Source organism: Lepidochelys kempii, chromosome 7 (genome assembly GCF_965140285.1).
Source record: "Lepidochelys kempii isolate rLepKem1 chromosome 7, rLepKem1.hap1, whole genome shotgun sequence".
Lineage (NCBI taxonomy): Eukaryota > Metazoa > Chordata > Testudines > Cheloniidae > Lepidochelys > Lepidochelys kempii.
The window spans coordinates 17054193-17078733 of NC_136386.1; the positions used below are offsets into that span (position 1 = coordinate 17054193).

At 43.9% G+C, this 24541-nt stretch overlaps 1 protein-coding gene across 6 annotated transcripts in view; it reads left to right on the forward strand.

The window, feature by feature from the left end:
- Positions 1-24541, forward strand: part of GRM7 (glutamate metabotropic receptor 7) — a 538026-nt gene that overhangs the window by 299505 nt on the left and 213980 nt on the right. The window lies entirely within an intron of this gene.

Below are 24541 nucleotides of genomic sequence, written 5' to 3' on the forward strand. Positions count from 1 at the left end.
TGGAGACAGGGCTGCCCCCCCACCCCGTGATGGTGGGACTGGGACTGTCAATCCCTCTCCCCATGGGACTCCAGCTGTCATTCCTCCCTCTCCCTCCTGCACCGTAGCCTTCTCTTCCCCTGTTATTTTATAGCAAAAGCCAGAACAGGTCACGGCTTCCATGAATTTTTGTTTATTGCCCACAACTGCCCGTGACTCTTACTAAAAATAACCATGACAAAATCTTAACCTTAAATATGACCCACTGTCATCTCCCCTTTAATCAGTTCCTAATTCACCTTTCAATTCTTCTACTAATCCCCATCTTTTCCAATTTAAGCAATAATTTTTCATGTGGAACTGTATCAAATTTCTTACTACAATCCAGGTAGATTAGATCTATTGCATTTCCTTTGTCTAGAAAATTAGTTGTCTTCTCAAAGAGAGAGATCTGGTTGGTCTGGTACAATCCACCTTTTGTAGAAACATGTGTCTTTTATCCCAATTACTGTTTACCTCTCTGTCCTTAACTACTTTCTCTTTCAAAATTTGTTCCAAGACCTTGCATATAATTGAGGTTAAAATAACAGGCCCATATTTCCCTGTGAATCACTTTTTAAATTCTCCAGTCATAGGGTACAACTGCTGTGTTTACGGATTCATTGAAAATCGTTGTTATTGGGCTTGCAATTTCATGTACCAGTTCCTTTAATATTCTTCAATGGAGATTATTCTGGCTCCTGATTTGGTCCCATTAAACTGTTTGAATTTGACTTCATGTGGTAATTTCTATTTCCATATCCGCATTCCCATTAGCCACCCTGCCACTACCTCTAATCTCTTCAATATTTATTTTAAAACCTGAGGCAAAGAGTTGGACCATGATTAGATTATGTTTAATCTCCATCCCATTTCAGCAGTTCCACTTCTTCTTTCCTTGTTTTCTCTTTATTTATGTGGCTAAAGAACTTTTTACTATTGGTTTTAATTTATTTTGAAGGGTCCAACTCTTCTTGGGTTTTGGCATTTCTCACTTTTCCACTACACATTCTGACTTCCAAGAAGTAGCTTTTCTTGCTGATCCATCACTTCTTCCATTCTTTGTAGGTTTTCTGCTTTCTTTTAATAACCCGGTAGAGGTGCTTGTTCATCCAGTTTGGTCTATAAACCTTCCTTGGAATGCAGACTTCGGATAGTTTCTGCAACTCTGACTTCAAGTAATTCCAATCCTCCTCCACATTCAGATCCTTGTGTTCTTCAGTCCAGTCCACTTCCCTACTTCCCTTCCGTTTTTTTAAAAGTTTGCCCTTTTGAAATCAAGGGACCTAGTTGCAGACTTACTTTTGTTTATCCTTCCATTCAGTTTAAACTGATGTAGCTCATGATCACTCAAACCAAGGTTGTACTCCACAACCCGTTCTTCTGTGAGTTTTTTGCTACTTACCAATACTAAATCTAAAATGGCATCACCTCCTTCTTGGTTTGGTGATTATTTGGTGAAAAAATCTGTCAGCTATCATGTCCAGGAATATCTGGGCCCTAATATTATTAGCAGCACTCGTCCCCCCAATTTATATTTGGGAAATAAGTCTCCCATAATCACACAATTACTAGCATTATTTATTTAATTAGAAATCATAGAGGTCTCTATCCTTATCCAAATCAGATATTGGGGCTCTGTAGCAAACCCCAAGCATTATCCTAGTAGAGCCTATATTACCTTTCTTCTCCAAAGTGATTTTGACCCAAACAGATTCTGTTTTATCCATTCCATCACTTCTAATTTCTTAATATACAGTGCTACTCCACCACCTTTAGCTTTATTTCTGTCTTTCCCGAACAGCACATACCCTTCAATACCTGTGTTCCAGGCATGACTACTATTCCATCATATTTCTGTTATCCCTATAATATCTACTTTCAGTTTCTACACCAGTAATTCTAGTTCCTCCATTTTGTTACCCAGGTTCTTTGCGTTGGTGTACAGACATCTTGGTTGTTTCTGCTTTGCCCAGATTTCTTGCTCAGCTAGGTATAGTCATTCTACTTTAAGTATCACCTACCTGACTGTTAGTGTCACTGGTACTGGCACCATCTTTCTTCTTGATGTCCATTCTTCTACCATCCATTTTTCCTTTTCTCCATTGCTGTATCCTCTCTTACTTAATTTTCCGCCCAATAAATAGTAGAATCAGACATGGAGATTACATGATCATCTCCCAATTCTCTCCCTCAAATTCTTAGTTTAAAACTTTTAATCAGTTGTTTGAACCTCCATCCTAGAAGTCTATTTCCCTCCCTACTCGGGTGGAGTCAATCCCATGAGAACAGTCCTCTGTCCATGAATGCCTCCCAGTGGTTGAACATCCCAAAGCCCTGCTGATAGCACCATTGCCTGAGCCACCCATCAATCATCATAATCTTTTTTTGCCTTCACTCTCCTCCTCTAGGGACAGCAGAATCCCACAGAAGATGACCTGAGCCTCCATTTCTTTAAGCATCTTCCCCAGCTGGACATAATTTCCCCAATGTGTTCGAGCTAGATTCTAGCTGGATCATTTTTTTCCTACATGCAGGACAACCAGTGGATTCTTTCTTGTCCCCATTAGGATCATCTTCAGTGTCAGGTCCATATCCCATAGGTTAGCTCCCAGCAGACAGCTCACCCTTCTGTTCTCCGGATCAGCTCTGGTGACAGGTCTGTCTCCTCTTTCTAACAGGGAGTCCCCAGTCATGTAGACCTGCCTCTTCCTGGTGTTTGTGCAATTCTCCAGGGTTTCTCCTTCTGTTCTTTCTGATTTCAAGTACTCTTGTCTTTTGTTCTCATTTGCAGTCTTCTGTCCTCCGGGGCAGGGCCGGCTCCAGGCAGCAGCGTTCCAAGCAGGCGTTTGGGGCGGCAGTTCCTCCGGGTGCAGCGGCAATTCAGCGGCAGCATTTCTGTTCTGCCCGCTGCCGCGGCAAATCAGCAGCATCTTCTTCCTTTTGCAGTCCAGGATGGCAGTTTTTTTCAGTGCTTGGGGCGGCAAAAACTGTAGAGCTGGCCCTGCTCCGGGGACTCTGAACTCTGGCCATCTCCATTGACTTTTCTTCTCTTTTTGTAGGACTAGCTGCTTTCCTCTTCTTCTTTGCCCTGCTACCTTCTGTTACTCCCTGCTGCACCTCTTCATTTTTCAACTTGGCAATCCTGTTCCTTAGCACTCTTTGCTAACTGGCCTTTTCCTCTGCCTTGAACGGATCTGCACCAGTTAACTCCAGATGAAGATTTGGCCCAAATTTTTAAAAAAATATTATTGGAATTACTCAATTTTTCCTACACCTCTTATTGCCACTCTGACCATCTGCGAAGAAGCATGGGACCACAGGGATGCTACTGAGCTGCTGTAGCAAGGCAGAGATGGAATATCAGAACAGCAGCACATTCCTGGCTCCACAGAATATGTTGTCCATTTTTCTCATTTGCAGGCTGTACTTTTCCTACTCGCATGTGCTTGACAGGTTCACCATGATAAATGGCTTCTTTGTGAAACTTTGCCTTTTCTCCATAACGCAGCTGTCCATCGAAACCTAAATTCCTACTTGTGAAGCCCAGATTATCCTCTAAAGCATGTACAATTCCTTCAGCCATCTCTGCCAAGGAAGCTGAGCATTATGTTCTGAGGCAGAAAGTGGGCAAAATATAACATCAGATGTGAGGAAAAGATATGAGTGTAACATTTCAGATAAAAAGAAAAGGAGTACCTGTGGCACCTTAGAGACTAACCAATTTATTTGAGCATGAGCTTTCGTGAGCTACAGCTCACTTCATCGGATGCATACCGTGGAAACTGCAGAAGACATTATATACACACAGAGACCATGAAACAATACCTCCTCCCACCCCACTGTCCTGCTGGTAATAGCTTATCTAAAGTGATCATCAAGTTGGGCCATTTCCAGCACAAATCCAGGTTTTCTCACCCTCCACCCCCCCACACACAAACTCACTCTCCTGCTGGTAATAGCCCATCCAAAGTGACCACTCTCTTCACAATGTGTATGATAATCAAGGTGGGCCATTTCCAGCACAAATCCAGGTTTTCTCACCCCCCCCCCCCCACCCCCATACACACACAAACTCACTCTCCTGCTGGTAATAGCTTATCTAAAGTGATCATCAAGTTGGGCCATTTCCAGCACAAATCCAGGTTTTCTTACCCTCCACCCCCCCCCCCCCCACAAACTCACTCTCCTGCTGGTAATACCCATCCAAAGTGACCACTCTCTTCACAATGTGTATGATAATCAAGGTGGGCCATTTCCTGCACAAATCCAGGTTCTCTCACCCCCTCACCCCCCTCCAAAAACCACACACACAAACTCACTCTCCTGCTGGTAATAGCACATCCAAAGTGACCATTCTCCCTACAATGTGCATGGTAATCAAGGTGGGCCATTTCCAGCACAAATCCAGGCTTTCTCACCCCCCCCCCCCCGCCCCCGGAAACACACACACACACACAAACTCACTCTCCTGCTGACAATAGCTCATCCAAACTGACCACTCTCCAAGTTTAAATTCAAGTTTAACCAGAACGTCTGGGGGGGGCGGGGGTAGGAAAAAACAAGGGGAAATAGGCTACCTTGCATAATGACTTAGCCACTCCCAGAAGTCACCTACTACAGGACAGGCCTAACAAAGAAAATAACAGAACGCCACTAGCCGTCACCTTCAGCCCCCAACTAAAACCCCTCCAACGCATTATTAAGGATCTACAACCTATCCTGAAGGATGACCCAACACTCTCACAAATCTTGGGAGACAGGCCAGTCCTTGCCTACAGACAGCCCCCCAACCTGAAGCAAATACTCACCAACAACCACATACCACACAACAGAACCACTAACCCAGGAACCTATCCTTGCAACAAAGCCCGTTGCCAACTGTGCCCACATATCTATTCAGGGGACACCATCACAGGGCCTAATAACATCAGCCACACTATCAGAGGCTCGTTCACCTGCACATCCACCAATGTGATATATGCCATCATGTGCCAGCAATGCCCCTCTGCCATGTACATTGGTCAAACTGGACAGTCTCTACGTAAAAGAATAAATGGACACAAATCAGATGTCAAGAATTATAACATTCATAAACCAGTCGGAGAACACTTCAATCTCTCTGGTCACGCAATCACAGACATAAAGGTCGCTATCTTACAACAAAAAAACTTCAAATCCAGACTCCAGCGAGAAACTGCTGAATTGGAATTCATTTGCAAATTGGATACTATTAATTTAGGCTTAAATAGAGACTTGGAGTGGTTAAGTCATTATGCAAGGTAGCCTATTTCCCCTTGTTTTTTCCTAACCCCCCCCCCCCCCCCCAGATGTTCTGGTTAAACTTGGATTTAAACTTGGAGAGTGGTCAGTTTGGATGAGCTATTACCAGCAGGAGAGTGAGTTTGTGTGTGTGTGTGTGTGTTTCCGGGGGGTGTGTGTGTGAGAAAGCCTGGATTTGTGCTGGAAATGGCCCACCTTGATTACCATGCACATTGTAGGGAAAGTGGTCACTTTGGATGAGCTATTACCAGCAGGAGAGTGAGTTTGTGTGTGTATGGGGGTGGGGGGGTGAGAAAACCTGGATTTGTGCTGGAAATGGCCTACCTTGATTATCATGCACATTGTAGGGAGAGTGGTCACTTTGGATGAGCTATTACCAGCAGGAGAGTGAGTTTGTGTGTGTGGTTTTTGGAGGGGGGTGAGGGAGTGAGAGAACCTGGATTTGTGCAGGAAATGGCTCACCTTGATTATCATACACATTGTGAAGAGAAAAGGAGTACTTGTGGCACCTTAGAGACTAACCAATTTATTTGAGCATGAGCTTTCGTGAGCTACAGCTCACTTCATCAGATGTATGCCGTGGAAACTGCAGCAGACTTTATATATACACAGAGAATATGAAAAAAATACCTCCTCCCACCCCATTGTCCAGCTGGTAATAGCTTATCTAAAGTGATCATCAGGTGGGCCATTTCCAGCACAAATCCAGGTTTTCTCACCCTCCACCCTCCCACACAAATTCACTCTCCTGCTGGTGATAGCCCATCCAAAGTGACAACTCTTTACACAATGTGCATGATAATAAAGTTGGGCCATTTCCTGCACAAATCCAGGTTCTCTCACCCCCTCTGTGTGTGTGTGTGGGGGGGGGGGGGCGCGGAGGGTGAGAAAACCTGGATTTGTGCTGGAAATGGCCCAACTTGATGATCACTTTAGATAAGCTATTACCAGCAGGACAGTGGGGTGGGAGGAGGTATTGTTTCATGGTCTCTGTGTGTATATAATGTCTTCTGCAGTTTCCACGGTATGCATCCGATGAAGTGAGCTGTAGCTCACGAAAGCTCATGCTCAAATAAATTGGTTAGTCTCTAAGGTGCCACAAGTACTCCTTTTCTTTTTGCGAAGACAGACTAACACGGCTGTTACTCTGAAACCTATCATTTCAGATAAATAATCTTTGGGGCATTGAAAACAACTAAAGTCAACAGGTCTTGTTTTCCATTTTAGTGTTAGGCTATAGAGGTGATTAACATTTCAGGTATTTTTGCCAAGACTCCATCACCATCTCTATCTATTTCCTATTTCATTTTACATAGCAATCATGTGAAATTTCCAAATAGTTGTGCCAACTGATAAGAAGTCTGTGGCATTGCTCTAATTTTCAGAGGAAAGCAGGGAAATGCCTGAAAGGTCTAGAAGGGGAAACAGGTAGGTATTTTCTGGTTTTCTTGATTTTAAATTTGAAGCCCTGATCACAGACGTTAAAGATGAAATAACCGTGCTTATAAATAATCTTTTTTTTTTTTTTTTTGGTGTGGGGAGAAGTAGGCAGGAGAGGGTATCTATGGAGAGGAAAGATAACCAAGACACACATGCACTTTGATCTTCATTTGGTTTTAGAAAGTGACACTGTTCCTACATGGTTCCACATCTACACTTGAGCTGCAGTTGGGGTGTGGGAGTACTCTGATGCCAGAATGTGAAAGTAGTTTAAAAGCTCCTGGGGAATTCACCAGATCTTTCATGAGTCAGAAGTGATGGTGGAGTTATGGGTATATATTATTTTTAGTGACTTCATGAGCTTCTGAAGGGTGGTACTGGTCTACAGTACAGGAGACTAAAGCCCCTTATTTACCCATATGGACACTGTGCAATATTGGCAGTGGTGCTGCTCTACGACAATACTTCATACTTATTCTGATGAAACTACCCCTTGCAGTGAGAGCATGGGTCATTTTCCACTGCAATTCCACTGAAACTACTGACTAGTGTGGCAGCTGGTATGGTTGTTTTTGTGAAGTAAATATTTGTCCACTTTGAACTAGACTAAGACCAGAGAGTGAGACTGACACATACATGCTAGGTCACATTAGAAGCATCAGATGGTAATGACTTTCCACTACTATCTTATTATCCGGTGTTTATGACATTCACACTATAGTCTTTCAGTACAGTTGGATTTAAATTACTGTAATCAAATGACCAATAAGATACAGAACAGGTACAATACACTTTGTCTAGTTTTTAAAGTTCTGACCAAAGAAACTCAGCACTTTTGCTACAGAAGGATCTGTCTACAGTATGACAGTAGAGTCTAAAGCTAGTTACTAAAAATCTGCCAGTAAAATAAATGTGCTCTTGGGTATGTGCCAGGAATTGATATTTACAAGACACTGTCCACGTGGTTGTAAAAGTGACCAACTTATGAATACACTGATTCAGACACAGGCTCACTGGAAGATCCATTGTAGCCTGCTTCTGTCACTGTTTTAAATTAAGGTCCTCCTCCCTGCCATACTCTGCAAAGTTTAGTTAATGTTTTCAGTGCTCCATTTAATGAAGAGAGAAGAACAGTTCCTTTTCCCGTCTTCTCACTCTCTCTTCTACTTCTCTTTAAAGTAGCAACCACTTTCGAACCATTCTACTGTCCTCCTTCTTCCACCTGTTCTATTTGTTTTCTATTAGTACTACTTTTATCTTATTTGTCTGGAACTTTTCGTGCCCTTTTCAAGTATTTATGGATGATGCATGTAGTTTGATCCCTTAGGTCTCTGATTCAGTGTCAGACACCGCACTTTCTTCAGAGTGCTGCAGAAACAGGCAAATGTGCCGGGATGGTGAAGACACAGGTGCCCCATGAGGTGCTGTGTGAGCCAAAAGCTAAGCCCTGAATATTAGACACACAAGTGAAAGACATTTTAAATGGTTCTAGCCTTTGGACTGTTTCAGCGTAGAACTAATTGACCAAATAGAAACTGACAGAAGCAGACTATACTAGGACTTCCAGTGAGCCAGCGTCTGAATCATTGTATTCGTATATTGGTCACTTTTACAACCACATGGACAGTGTCTTGTAAATATTAATTTCAGGCACATACACAAGAGTACATCTATTTTACTGACAGATTTTTCGTAGCCAGCTTTAGAACCAATGAGTATTGAGCCCAGATTTCCAAAGTCCTAAGCTAGTGCCCAATGTGGACCATCCTTCCTCCCAAACTATGGAAAATACATTAGCAGTGCTGATGACTGATTGAACTTTTATTGTTTTTCTTAAGAAAAAAATACAATATTTGAAAAGAGATTTAGGACATTACTTCACATTCTCATCTAATTCTTTTTGAATGAAAACTACTTCTCTTGTATATTTTTTGAACCAATTACAAGCTGGCATTTTTCCAAGGGTTAACAAATTACAAGTTAGCTGGAATTCAGCTTCAAACATGTTGTCTAACATTGGAGACAGTGACTCAATATTAGTCGTTATGAGATTTGTGAAATTCCTCTAAAGAGAATGCTTACAAAAATTGCTCGTGGTTTGGTTTTTAATCATTATCATCACAATTTCAGGAAATACCAACATTTATAAAAAAAAGTATAACAAAGTAATATGGAAAATTAAAAACACTATCTTTTGAATGGACAGTAAATGAAGAAAATGTAATTAATTACTGGAATTTCAGACATTTCCTCCCCATCCTTAATTGTTTTTTTTTAGGTCCTGATCCTGCAATAAGATATGTGTGGGCAGATCCTCTGTGCATTCCTAATACCCCAGGGAAGACAATATAACTCTGCAGATATCCACCCATATAGCATAGCAGGACTGGGGTCTCACAGTGTAAGAAATGACCTTTTATATGGTCTCATAAATATATATCCCAGTCAGTCAATATTTTGCTAATACTTTAGGATGCCTTATACATCACATTCATTTCCCCCTCTCCCCCCGTAGCTGGATGTAAAGAGTGTCAGATAGTGATCAGTGGGCATTGTAAATAAGTAATAGCTACAGACACTGAAGCTCATCTTTACTGAAGTCACTCTGAAGCAACAAAACTTTGATGTCTTAACTATTCCTTATGAAGATTCTAGGTGAAACCCTGGCCCCATTGGAGTTTTGCCAGTGACTTCAATGGGGTCTGACTTTCACCCTATGTGTACTGAAATTGGCTTACCTACATCTTGGTATTCTCAATGGAAATATTTTGGTTAATACCTGCAGGTATTACTTCCTTCAATTTTCCTCTTACCTCAAAGCTTGCAGCAAATTGCATAGCATCACAGCCCTTAAAGTACCCTTGAAAGTTTGCATTTTGTGCACCTGTTACCACAAATAGTTAACTTTAAAAAATATAGATGATCTCTGTCTCTTTTTGAGGGCATTTTCCTATAAATGGGTAAACACCAAGGAAAAAAAACAAATGCGGGGGGGGGGGGGATGGGCTGTTTGGCTTGTGGGAAAAGGTCTGTGTCCCCTTTAAGGGCTACATAGCTAGAGAATGACTTGCTAGGGCAGCTTCAGAGCAGGTCAACACAGGGACACTAACCCATCCCCTCTCCCCAGGTGACTGGAAGAGAGGGGAGAGGATTTAGGATCACTCTGGTACAGGAAAAGTCCATTTTTACCTGCACTGGGCAGAGCAGCAAGAACAGCAGCCTAGCAAACTTTGTTCTCTTGTGGTGCCACCTAGCAGCAGACCAGTGAGAACGCGTAAGGTAGGGGGGGAAGAGCTCCCTGCAATGCAATGATTGAAGCAGGTGGTCGGCAATGGAGGGGGAGGGAGTTTCATAGTTGGGGGAAGGAGCCTCCACCCCCTTCCAGCCCTGTGTGGCAGAAATGGGCATTTTGTAGCAGAAAGGGAAGAGGAAGGCTGTTCAAACTCCTCATTGTAGGGCCGGAGCAGACTACTGAGATTGTCCCTCTCCCCTCATTCCAGCTGGCCATAGTAGGTGTATTATGGCAGACGGGAGGGAATTCCAAACCCAGCTCAGTGGGGATGGAGTGTGGCTCAAGGCACCATGGGAGACTGGGGTGGGAATCCGAGCCAGTGGACCCAGGAGGGCAGATCCCAGGGTGGTTTGTCTGTCTACCAAATGGATTCCCCTCTACCAGGAAGCAGTGTGGATCCTGGGGGAGCGAACTCTTTGAGTGGTGAGCAAGCTGTGTTTGGGGGTGGGGCAGCCAACAGAGAATTGATTCAAGTCTTCTGGGCAGTTGCTGCAGAAACAATTTCAGCAGAAACTATGCAAATTCAGCAAACAAATTCAGGCTTACAAGGTGTGTGGGTTGTCCAGAGCCAGGACGTCTGAACAAACGGATTGCAGGACAGGAGAGTGTGCGTGGCTGGCAGGGATGAGTGCGATGAGCACCAGATGGAACTTGCAGGGGCAGGGTGTGAAAGTGAGTCCCTTCCATCCATTGCTGCAATGGGTGTCTGTTGGAGTGACTTCACTGGGGTTCAGGGAACTTGCCCATTTTTCCTCTTGGGGGACCTAAGTGTGGGAGGGGAGAGCGATCACTTACTCCTCCCCTCCTGGACGGCAGGAGATGCAGAACCTTGTGGGGTAGTGAAACTAGCAAAATGACTGTGTGGGGGAGGGGGTATCCTAGGAGCTGTGTTGGGGTACTCACACTTTCTACAGAAGCTAATGGCATTGCACAGCCCTTGCAAGCTAACCTTCAGTTGGAGCAGCAGCTGGGAGTTTCCATGGATGGAGGGGCTGGTGTGCTGCTAATGGAAACCCAGCATGGACTCAAGTTTGGGAGACAGACAATAGTCAGGTCGTACAGATCCCTCACCAGGGAGTGGGAGCCCTTAATGGGGGTGTGATTTACAAGTACCCTACAACTGACTGACTGATAAGGAATGTGAATTCATGGGATAGAATTGCTGATCCGGGGCAACTGTGGAGCCACAGGACACTGAGGGTATGTTAACACTGCAATTAACCCCCCCCCCCCCGGCTGACCTGTGCCAGCTGACTCAGGCTCAGGGGTTCAGACTAAGGGGCTGTTTAATTGCAGTGTAGATGTTTGGGGTCAGGATGGAGCCTGGGCTTTAGAACCCCGCGAAGTCCCAGAGCTCAGGCTGCAGCTCAAGCCTGAACATCTACTCCACAGTTAACCAGCCCTGCAGCCCGCATCAGCTGGCACAGGCCAATCAGGGCATTTTAATTGCAGTGTAGACATAGCCAGAGGGCGCCCCAGTGGTCAGTCACAAATATGGTTATGCTGGGGTGGCTGACCCAATGGGAGTTCACCTTTTCAGTACTACTAAACACTAATGCTGAGAGGTGAATATGTAGACATATTATCACTGTTGCACAGGAGGGGCTGAGAGAGAGTCAGCCAGGGCAGAGAAGCAGGGCAATAAAATGCCCTGGTGGCTAAGGGTGGCTAGAACATGGGAAAATTGGGAAGCCACCTTATCTATGCAGGCATTATTGCAGAAGCTTACCCGGACAGAAGACCAGCATTGTTCAAATGTATGGATATAATCAAGTGAATATAAAATATGTTTAGGAGCATGGCTTAGTTTAACTATGATGGACAGTTTTGATTGAGGGCAGCAACACAATCCAGGATCTGGTGGGATATGCATCAGATATAGGGCCCTACCAAATCCACGGTCTTTTTTGGTCAATTTCATGGTCATAGGATTTTAAAAATCATAAATTTCACGGTTTCAGATATTTAAATATGAAATTTCACACTGTTGTAACTCTGGGGGTCCTGACCCAAAATGGTATTGTGGGGGTGAGGGGTCTCAAGACTATTGCGGGGGTTATTGCCCCCCTTACTTCTGCCCTGCTGGTGCTGTTTTCACAGCTGGGCTTCTGGTTAGCCACTGCCACTCTCCAGAAAGTCTTGCTGGTTGCAAATTAATCTGAACTAATTGTTGTAGTGTTAGAGGCTACCTATGTTGGTTGCCAAATACAATGGAATTTGGGTAACCTAGTGTCTTTCTTCCTGGAGATATCCCTGTGAACTTTATGATCATAAGTATGGTACAAGCAGAGCCACTATGCATAGAAAAATATAACTCAGGTACTGTCTTAAACCTCAAAATGCATCAAAAGCCATTATTGGCACAAAATGTACAAGAGGTTCCAAGTTGTAAATGGCAATCACATTGAGCCTGTCATAAATATAAAGGGAAGGGTAAACCCCTTTGAAATCCCTCCTGGCCAGGGGAAAGCTCCTCTCACCTGTAAAGGGTTAAGAAGCTAAAGGTAACCTCGCTGGCACCTGACCAAAATGACCAATGAGGAGACAAGATACTTTCAAAAGCTGGGAGGAGGGAGAGAAACAAAGGGTCTGTGTCTGTCTGTAGTCGTCTTGGCCAGGGACAGAACAGGAATGGAGTCTTAGAACTTTTAGTAAGTAATCTAGCTAGGTATGTGTTAGATTATGATTTCTTTAAATGGCTGAGAAAAGAATTGTGCTGAATAGAATAACTATTTCTGTCTGTGTATCTTTTTTGTAACTTAAGGTTTTGCCTAGAGGGGTTCTCTATGTTTTTGGATCTAATTACCCTGTAAGATATCTACCATCCTGATTTTACAGGGGGGATTTCTTTATTTCTATTTACTTCTATTTTTTATTAAAAGTCTCCTTGTAAAACACTGAATGCTTTTTCATTGTTCTCAGATCCAAGGGTTTGGGTCTGTGGTCACCTATGCAAATTGGTGAGGCTTTTTATCCAACATTTCCCAGGAAAGGGGGGGTGCAAGTGTTGGGAGGATTGTTCATTGTTCTTAAGATCCAAGGGTCTGGGTCTGTAGTCACCTAGGCAAATTGGTGAGGCTTTTTACCAAACCTTGTCCAGGAAGTGGGGTGCAAGGTTTTGGGAAAAATTTTGGGGGGAAGGACGCGTCCAAACAGCTCTTCCGCAGTAACCAGTATTAGTTTGGTGGTGGTAGCGGCCAGTCCAAGGTGTAATATTTTGTACCTTGGGGAAGTTTTGACCTAAGCTGGTAAAGATAAGCTTAGGAGGTTTTTCATGCAGGTCCCCACATCTGTACCCTAGAGTTCAGAGTGGGGGAGGAACCGTGACAGAGCCTCTGACTGGCCCTGGCTCAATACATCAAGTATCCAGCCGGAACTGAGCTTCCATATTAGCAGAGAAATAAATAACTGAGGTTTTATCCCTTGTTATTCATTAGATGCTATTTTCCATATCTGACTTGGTGACAGGATATTTTAGGGTTTCGATATAATCTCTGTCCTCTCTTTTCTTTCTACTATAGTTACACAGTTTTTCTTTCTTTCTTTTGGATGGAAAAGTCTTTTATTTACCCATAGGGCCTGATGCAAAGCCCATTTAAGTCAATGGGAGTCTTTTTCATTGATTTTAATGGGTTATTTGTTCCTTCTAGAACCTAGATATCTGTGTAGCACTGAGTATTACTTGATTTTCAGCAGGATTATTTGCTCAACTGGTTTAGAAGTTAGTATACTTAAATCCTGAGGAGTTACTGATACATTTGAGTGCTGCATATTGTTGTCTTGTTCTTGTTTTTAGCCCCCTAACACCTTGTGTTGGTGGTGGTAGAATGTAGTGCTTTGAGGTTACACTAGACGTTCTGTTATCTTTCCTGTTTGGTGATAAGCAAGAATCATTGTCTTAGTTCTGCCCTAGTGCCATAGATTGAAGAATTTCTGAATGTAATGTTTGAGTGCAAAACTGCAGGTGTTAGTGCTTCTATAGCCCTCCTGGAACATCCCGCTGCACTTCTTGTTAGACATGTATTGTGTGGTTTATGATGCAGTCTAGCTCTATGCCTGTGAAGTAAAGGCTGACTCTGTTTTCAGGGTAGTTTTGCAGGATCATGACGTTGCTTTTCTCTACACTTCGTGATAGAACCATGAATGGGAAATGAATTAGTACTGCAGTTAGGTCAATGTGTACTGAGTTATACTGCTGCTGAGGATCCATCCCTGTTTAACCCACCTTTTGGTTTGAAAACATTTGTTTGCCTGTTCTCTGTTGTTATCCTAAAATATTGGACTGGTATGCGAACTCAATTATGCCATATGTTTTGCCTCTGACTCCATTTTGTAGTATAGGGTACCTGTCAGAAGACAGGATATTGAGCTAGATGGACCATTGGTCTGACCCAGTATGGCTGTTCTTATGTTCAGATTAAGTCAGCTTCCCAAACTGTTTTACTGAGAGGGAATGTTGGTCATTATGTCTGGGTTATTTTTCCCTGTGGTATATTTATTGTCAGATGTTGGGCTATGTGCGTGTGTTCCCTCTGCATGCTGCACTGGCTCTGGCCAGATAGCCCATACATCAGACTGCGACTGAACTGCCCAATAACCACAGATCCATTAGTCGCGAAGGCTTTCGGTCATTTTATTGTCGATGAAGCACGGTATTAGTAACCTATACTTGCTCCAAGTACACTGAGTACATGTATGCCTGTGACTATGGAGGCAGCTCCATCAATGGTAGGATTTTCCACTGCCCCATAGGCTGGACGAAGGGTTAAAGCAGGGTCTCCCAACATTTATAGATGGAGACAATCTGGGACAAACAACTTACGTATCACTGTACGTGTTTCATGACATGTTTGTTAACTTCCCTTGTACTTTTCTCCTGATATTTCAGACAAGATATCACTGTTCTTCACTTCTGTCAAAACATTTTATCATGCGTAGGTGGGGGTGTTCTTGTGCCGGCCTTCTGGAATGTGTTTAAACAATGCTAGCAATAGTGGTGCAGAGTTCATGTACCAGACACTGACCTGCAGGCAAGCGTCTGCTTTGGACAGGGCCTGACTCTTGTTCATAGCATAACTTTTGCTGACTTTGGTTCAGGCCTCAAGCCTTGAACCAGGCCCATATTTAAGCTCTCTCTTTCTACTACAGAAGGTAGAGGGTCACCTACTGAGCCACCTGTGACAGTCAGGGTCCACACAGCCCAAGGGCAGAACAGGGGGTTTGAACCCCGAAGAATAAGCATTTCTATTAACTGGTTGTATACCAAGGGATTTTATGAAAACTTGTAATGCTCTGAACCTGATGGTCTTTATTAGCTATGTATGCAGACTGTGATTACTTATCTGTGCATTTATGTATACAGAATACTGTGCTCATGACCTGATTACAATTCCAAGTACACCTCATAGCAGGGAGGGGCTGCTTCCCTGTCAGTTGTTTACATAAAACTAACTTAAAATACCCATCCGTTGTCCAGCCAGGAAAAGACAATGGTCAACCATTAGAGTTAACGGGGAAATACTGAAACAACTTGAAACTGAAAAGAAAACCCTTGTCTTGGAAAACTAGGAGAGGGTGAATTTCCTCACCATGAATCCCGATAGTTTGAGAGAAAGGGGAAAAAACCTTCAAATCCTTAGGCTATGTCTACACTGGCAACTGAACTACAAAACTTTTGTCTTTCAGAGGTGTTAAACACACACACACACACACACACGCACATGCTGAAAGACAAAAGTTTTGCCAACAACAAGTGCCGATGTGAACAGCTATTTGTCAGCAGGAGAGCTGACAAACTGCGGCTATGCGCCTTTTAGCGACACAGCTGTAGTGATCTGTTGCTAAAAGCTGCATAGTGTAGACATAGCCTTAGAAGGGGTTTGAAGTGAAGGACATCCAGAAACTGAGAGGCAGGGACAACCTCTAAGTGGGAAGCTGTCCATGAGAGGCTGGGTCCTCTCTATGTTTGGGGGTAGGTTGGGAAACTGTTTAGAGGCAGTAGGCAACTTATATTAGAAAAGAGAATTTAGCGAGTATCGAAGTGTAAAGCCGGACGGTGTGACTTTGTGGCTTTTCCTTGTACTTGTATGTGTGTGTTTTCCTTTCTTCCTTATCCCAAGCAAGTCTCTGGTGTGCAAACTGTGTGCAGTGTGGGTCTGAAAGTGAGCTGATAATTGGGGGCAGGCTTCACTCCTTCAGTGGTGATGGACCAGAGCAGGAAAGTCTGAGTGTCTGGTGGTTAAGAACTCAGGGTAGATGGATTTGGGAAGACTTGGGACTGCAACGGTTGTTGTGGTCACCATGCAAGGAGCAACTAGGCTGGCGGAAGCCAGGGTGAGACCTTTATGCTTATGGGCTAGCTACTGGTATTAAGGATCTGAGCTATAGCAGCATTGCATTAAGGTGTCCAAGGCTGCAGGGCAGCTGGTGACAAAACTCCTTATTGGTCTGAGTGATCCCCAAAATGTCACACCACTATCACCATTTCCTAGAGCAGGTATTGCTTCATGTTCTTAGGAGGTCTGCCATCCCAATATTGACCTAGTCTTATCCAGCTTAGCCTGTGAGAGCTAAATGGAGTTACAGTCACAAAGTAGTATGGCTAAAGAAATAAAAGCAGTAGAAACAGTGATTGGCTCTTGTGGTAAGTTCTGATACCTTTTTTGGGGAGCGGGGGGATACCCACATGCATGCTTGTCGTTGAATTACAGCCTGTCTTCAATGTCTGCTTTGTTGTTGTAGCTATGTTGGTCCCAGGATATTAGAGAAGGTGGGTGAGGTAATGTATTTTATTGGAACAACTTCTACTGGTGAAAGAGAGAGAGAGAAGCATTCTGTGTAGCTCAAAAGCTTGTCTCTCTCACCAGCAGACGTTGTTTCAATAAAAGATATTACCTCACCCACCTTGTCTCAGCCTATCTTCAATTAATATTTGAAAGGAGATCGGAGTGTATTGATCTTGTTGTCTTTCACATTGGTTAACATCTTTCAAAATAGATTATCTCTTGGGCTATAAAAATAATAAAGGTCGGTAATTGTGTCTGTGCTTCTTTATTTGCCTCCATACAGATTATTTCTTTACCAAACAAACAAGACAGGCAAACAAAGGTTAGCGTTAAAGTAAAGAAATGGATTGAAGCAGGCCATTCAGAGGCCAGTCAGCCATAAGCCTGAGGCACAATGCACCATTTAGCTGAGCAGGAGATTTCTAATCCTGTAATGCATGACTTGTTTTGAGAGTGCAGTGATCACTGCTAGTCACTGCTCTCTCATGCTGCATGAAGTCCCATTAATATCTATCAGTGCAGTATCACCCAAACTGATACTGTGGTCTGTGCATTTGAACCACACTGACATTCTGATTCTTTTTTTGTTTGTTTGTTTTCATACCACGCTTTCATGTGATCTTTATTTGTTACTGGACTCTAGGTCAGACGTCAGGCTAGTGTTTAGGTTATCTGTCCATTGATTTGCAATAATTTTTCAGTACGAGTTCATTCGAGAGCATAGTGATTATCTCATTTCACTTACTTAGTTGTAATTGGGGCATTCAGTGCATTTAGAGTACTTCATCTGGTAAATGAAATGCCCCAGTAACAACTAGGTGGGTGACTGAAACTCTCGAATGAACTCATACAGAAACATGATGATAAAAGACAAAAACACCATATTGCCTATGTGTGAACTCTCTTCACAAATGTATCATTGTATATCTCACTGCTTAGTCCCAAAGAAAACCTGCCCAACACCTTCAAAAGATGACCCTGGGAGTTTAAATTGATAACTTTGCTAGACACTTAAAAATCATGGACTGAATAGACGCACTAGATTTAAGGCTTTTTACAACAATCTATAAGCTACTTAATGTGCCCTCCCGCCCCCATTACTGGAGAGATGTTAAAAGGACACTTCATCTTGAATTGTCCCTTGAAATGTGTGTTAACTGCTTTTGCTAAAAATTTGTTCCACTTTGTATTTATCTTTGACACTGAGGCCTGGTCTACATTACAAAGTTAAGTCGATGCAAGGCAGCTTATGCTGATCTAACTCTATGTGTCTATACTAAAATGTTGCTCCCGCTGTTGTAACTCGCTTGCTGTGCCGACTTAATAATTCCACCTCCGTGAGAGGCATAGCGCTTAGGTTGATGTAGTTAGGTCGACATAGTGTCAGTGTAGACACTGCGTTACTTACGTTGACTATAGTGGCTTCCAGGAGGTGTCCCACAGTGCTCAATTGTGACTGCTCTGGTCACCATTTTGAACTCCACTCCACTCCATTTCCTGTTTGCTTGGTGTGGAGAGCTCACATAGCAATTGCCCAGCTGACCATGCCAACTTCATACAGCAAATGCGCTCCTGCCTGGAGAATACAAGAGGTGGTGGATCTCCCGGGTCTGTGGAGAGAGGAGGCTGTCCAGGCACATCTCCGATTCTGCTGTAGAAATATCAATATCTATGAGCACATTTCTCGGGGCATGTGGGAGAAGGGCTACAACAGGGACACGCAGCTGTGCTGTGTGAAAATCAAGGTGCTGCGGCAGGTGTACCAGAAGGCAAGGGAGAGCAGAGCCAAAAGCATGCGGCTGGTTCAAAGAACAGCACGCCATCCTGCGGGAGACCCCACCACCACCAAGAGCCTGTGGATACTTCGGGGGAACTGAAGTCACAGGCCTCCACAGTGCACAGTGAGGAGGAGGTGATGGACAAGGAGGAGGAGTATGGGGGACAGGGAACTGGGGGATCCAGTGGTGTGGCGAGATGGGACCTCTTTCTGATGCCGGAGCAGATGAACCAATCCCTACTGTCCAGCACTGGCGAGCCCGATGTAGGTGAAGGAACCTCTGGTAAGTATGCAGTTTGTTTTGATATTGCAGGGACACATCTGTTCATTTACTACTTTTTAATCAGGCTAGAAGGGGTAGTGAAATAACTAATTGAGGAAGAATTGTTATCTGCTTCTTATTCCTTGTTACAGCTAAGCAGAGGGGGCCCTGAGGAACAGTTTGTTTATGTGCATCAGGATGTCCCTTGAATTCTCCATAGAGATCTCAAAGAAACTTTCCTGGGGGTAGTCTGCTGCAATCATCTGCTGAACATGTCTGGGGAGGGCTACCTTATTTCTTCCACCATGGTAGGACACTTTCCTACACCAATCAGCAATAACTTCAGCAGGCACACAGGCTAGCAGCATACGACCCAGTCTGCAGCCAGATGCATGCCGGAGGTGTTCCCTTTCAGCCTCTGTTATTCTCAGAAGTGCGATGTAAGCTAAAATCACCACCATCTGTGGGAAATGGTGTCAATATTCAGTTCAGTTGCCCTATCTGCATATCCTGATGGCCATGTGTCCCAAATAACCCTCTACCCCACTGGGCCATACGTACCACAGCTGGGACTGCCACCATGCTCTGTGAATCCCAAGCTGAAGTGAGAAGGTAGTACTTGTAGCTTGTGTGGATCAAGGGCAGTGAAAATACTCACAATAGTATTTCTGTATGTTGTGTCTTTTGCAGCGGGAAATGTGGCCTTGGGTCTCCCTCCATCCACCATCAGGAAGCAGCTCAGCCAGATAAGGAGGAGAAGAAAGAGGACTCAGGGTGACGTGTTCCAAGAAATCCTGTGGATACCAAGCAGAGGGCTTGGAGGAGCACCCTTGTGGACAGAATGGAAAGGGAGAGTGTGGAGAGGAGAAACATACAGCAAAAGGACAGAACGCAAAGCAGGACATGATAGCGCTTCTCAAGCACCAGAAGGACACGCTAGAGACTCTTATAGACCTTCAGGTTCAAGTCACCTGTGCTTGCTTCCCACTGATGCCTATCAATAACCGCATTCTGGGACCTTCCTACACCCCACCCTCAACATTCCACATATACTCAGGGGCCACTGCAGCACTCCAACCCGAGGGAGAGTACAGACAATCACAGCTGCACAGACACTCACCTGTGAGAGACACGCTTTGTGTTCTGTGTGTTGGAAATAAGAATGACTGTTCTTTCCCCTTCAAAAGTTATTTTCCCTGTATTTATTTCAGTTTCATTTACAGTTTCAATTATTTTTGTTTGCATGTGTTTGGAATAAAAGTCTATTTATGGAATATTAGTTCATTTTTATTAGTTCACAACATAAGATGGCTGGGGCTGACATCATTCAACGATAATAACCATAGGTGCATTTGCAATGCTATATTACCACACATGCAGAATTCATTACAAGGTTCATAGCGGGGTACTAAAACCAATGCCAAGCAGAGCACACTACAATAACACACTATTGTGGCTAACTATTGAAATGGTCTTTCAAAGCCTCCATGAGCAGTATAGCTCCCCATTGAGCTCTTCTTATAACCCTGGTATCTGACTTCTCAAAATCAGCAGCCAGGCATTCCACTTCCATGCTCCACCCAGCGGAAACTTTTCCCTCTTTGCTTCACAGATATTATGAAGCACAAAGCAGGCAGCTGTAACCGTGGGGGGATATTTTTAAACTAAAGTCTAATTGTGTGAGTGGACATGCCAGCGCCCTTCCAGTGGCCAAAGGCACATTCACCAGTCGTTCTTCACCGACTGAGCCTGTAGTTCAGTGGTGGGAAACCTCTGGCCGGACTGCATGCGGCCCATCAGAGTAATCTGCAGGTGGGCCGCAAGACAGTTTGTTTACATTGAGCGTCCGCAGGCACAGCCGCCTGCAGCTCCCAGTAGCTGCGGTTCACTGTTCCCAGCCAATGGGAGCTGCAGGAAGCAGTGCGACCAGCTCGTCCCATTGGCTGGGAATGGCAAACCATGGTCCCTGGGAGCTGTGGATGGCTGTGCAAATGTAAACAAACTGTTTGGCAGCCTGCCAGCGGATTACCCTGAAGGCCGTGTGCAGGCCACAGGTTGCTCACCTCTACTGTTGTCAAAGCACTCAAGGCTGCTGTCAAGGTGGCTGATGTATGGCTTCATAAGCCATGGGAGTAAGAGGTAGGCTGGGTCTCCAAGGATCACTGTTAGTATTTCCATATCCCCAATGGTAATCCACCAGTCTGGAAAGGAAGTCCCTGCTTGCATCTTTCTGAACAGGCCTGTGTTTTTAGAGATGCATGCATCATACACCTTTCCTGCCCATCCCGCCTTGTTGTTGGTAAAATATCCCTAGTGATCCACCAGCACTTGCAGTACCATAGAAAAAATAGCCCTTTCTGTTGATGTACTCTTTGGCAAGGTGGTCTGGTGCAAAAATATGGTCCCAGTCCTTTGTAGCAGGATGCTTGTATTGCAGCAACCCCCACAGTGGCTTTCCCAACTCCAAATTGCTACTGATCAGTTGAGAATCAATTTGGCATGGCAGCTTTGGCACAGCAATCACCACTCACTTCTCCACCATGAGTGCAGTCCTCATTTTGGTGTTACTGTGCTGGAGGGCTGGGGCAAGAAGTTCCATGAATGTGGCCTTGTACATCCCAAACCTGCATAATGATGCAATCTCACCAGTCTGTGCTTGTTTCTCCGGTCCACAATAGGCACTCTCCATCATCTGCTACTGCTCCATGAATGCTCCTTTGGTGGCTCTGTCAGTATTGAAGGACCAGATGCGTTGTGTTTGTAATGGTCAGCACAATACTGAAGAGCAGTGCAGGATCCATGCTTCTCACAGAGATGGTGCACATGTGTGTTCACTGGGCTTTTGAAAAAGGCACAAAACATTATGGGCTGCAGATATTATGGGATGGAAAAAACTGAATCATGGGACATGGAAATCATGTTCCCAGTCACCTCTGTGCAACTCGTTTGCCTCCATGATGCTTTGCAAACGCTTCCAAAAACACCCTGCACCAGATGGTGGTGGGTTGCATGATGGGATATCTACCCACAGAGCACCGCTCTCTGCATTGATGCACACGCTGCTCGTGAGGATATGCACCGCTGACACAAGGAGCATACTGTAGACATGCAAAAGTGATTTAATTATTGCAGCGGTTGTATGGCGATATAACTTAGGTGGACTTAATTTTGTAGTGCAGCCTTGCCCTGAATATGTTTCCCAGACCTGAAGAGGAGCTCTATGAAAGTTTGAAAGCTTGTTTCTCTTACCAGTAGAAGTTGGTCCAATAAAAGATATTACTTCACCCACCTTTTCTCTCTAATATCCTGGGAGCAAGACAGCCATAGCAACACTGCATAAAAGAAAGGGGCATTGAGGAAATTGTTAGAAGATATTTGACCTGAATTAAAAATTGCATGCATTTGTTCACAAGTTCATATTGGCAATGTAATTCCTGTGTTTCATGGTGCTTGTAAATTTGAAGGTTGCAAGTTGATTTTAAAAAACAAACAAAATAGCAATAAAACTGTACATTAGTTTTGACATTTCAAACCCCAAGGCTAAGTTACTGTATCAGTCTGATGATCCTTAACAGGATGAAACAATGATCTGTAACTGCTTACTTGTTTAGTTAATGTAAACACAAAATAGTAATGCTGGAAATAGGAATACTAAGAGTGGTGCTTAACTTCGGCAGTACCCAGAATACTTTTCCAGCTCACAGCAGTTTCATAGCAAGACTGTTTGCGCTCGGAGCGCAAACTGGAAGTTTTGAATTTACTCTTCCATGCAATGAGTTCTATTCTGTATGATTTACAGGAACCTGAAATAGCAAACCAATGGATAGAATGTCTTTGTGATGCACATAGATGGGATGCAGCAAGACAAGATAAAACAGGAGGGAAGAGAGAAGAATAAATGAATAAACCATTTTACTTGTTTTGTATCCTTTCTTTTGTGTTTGTTTGTGTATGTTTTGCCATTTAATGGCCCCATCCATTGAAGTCAGTCAGGAAAGTCCCATTGACTGAAATAGGAGCTGGATCAGGCCCAGATCTACACTATGGCTTAAGTTAATCTAATTTATATTGTTCAGGGGTGTGAAAAAGCCTCCCTCCCCGAACGACGCAAGTTTTGCTCTGCCCTTACTGGTGCTATGTTGGTGAGAGATGCTTTCCTGTTCACATAGCTTTCGCTTCTCACCAAGGTGAAGTACCTGTGTTGACGGGAAAGCACTCTCCCGTCGGCATAACATGTCTTCACCAGATGCGCTACAGCGGTGCAGCTGAATTGATGCACCTGCGCTGATGTGGTGCTGTAATAGACATGCCCTTACTCAGAGTCTTTTGAAAGGGATCTTGTACATGTTGGGGTACTATAAGCTAGATTTTCAAGTGTTTAGCATGCCCAATTGGGGCCAAATTTTGAAAGAGCTGTGTTCCCACTGGGGCACTTGAATAAAGGCCCTATTTCCAGAGGGGCTCAGCACTCAACATGCTGGATTCTTTTAGAAATCTGGCCCCGATTGTGGATGGTGAGACCTAGTCTTGAGCAGACATACTCCCTGTCTGGGTTCAGGTGACTAATATTGGTTACGGATTTTCTGACAAAACTTTTTTTTTTTTTTGGTTGGAAAATGCTGGTGGGTCAAAACCAAAACGTTTTGGTCAGGTTTCTCAGGTCCAGGGTGGAATTTCTGGTCACAGGCAGAGAGAGATTCAGACCCCAGAACAGGCCCGTGATGTGGGAGAATAGGGTTCAAGACCCTGGTCTGAATTAGGCAGAGTAGAACTTGAACCTGGGTCTTTGATATGCCAGGTGAATGCCCTAACCCCTGGGTTAGGGGCTATTCTGAGATGGGATTTCTCTTTCACTGTGTTTTTTTACCCAACCCCCTGCCCCCAAAATCACCCACAAACTGGACACGTCTCCATTTCATCCCACTGCAGACCAGGAACACTTGAAATCTCAGTTCTGTGGGATGGGAAATCCAGTACATCATGACTATCTCTTTATCATCAGAATACTGAACAAATACCAACCGTGGAAAATATCAGGTTTCTTACGATTTTTTCTTTTCTGACTCTCTCATAAGTACAGTGAGGTAATAAGCACAGTAGGGGAAAGTGTTACTTCCACATACACAATATTACCTGCCCCAAGCATTTAAAACAATATTACATTTTGAGTTCTTTGTATTTGCTCTTCTTGTTTTTGAGCCTGTAGGGTTTACTTCGGGCACATTTTCAAGCTTTTCTCTGCAGTCACAAGAGCTATACACTTCTTAAAAAAATGAAAGCTGACATTCTCGTATCATCACATGCCTTCAGAAGGTTAAGGAAAGGCATACAAAGTCATGAGACTCATGATCAGAGTTGCCAACACTGCATGCATGTAGAGTAATTGCTGTGCATAATCAATAAGCGTGGAAGGCTGAACGTAGCTCAGCCATGGAAGCATTAATATCAGGGCTTCTGAACTCTTGGACAAACTTCCACTGCATTTTTTTGGTTTTTATTGAACCAGTCCCTCTGATAACAGAATAATGTTGTATGAAGGTTTCCTGAAGAAAGCTGTTTTGCTCTTGCAGCCCAGAAAACTGCCTGTGGCAAGATTTTTCTCTCGGTTTAATAATCGACCCTCACAAGTCTGACCTGAGAAACTTTTACTGTTTTCACATTAGGACATATAATTCAAGAGTCTG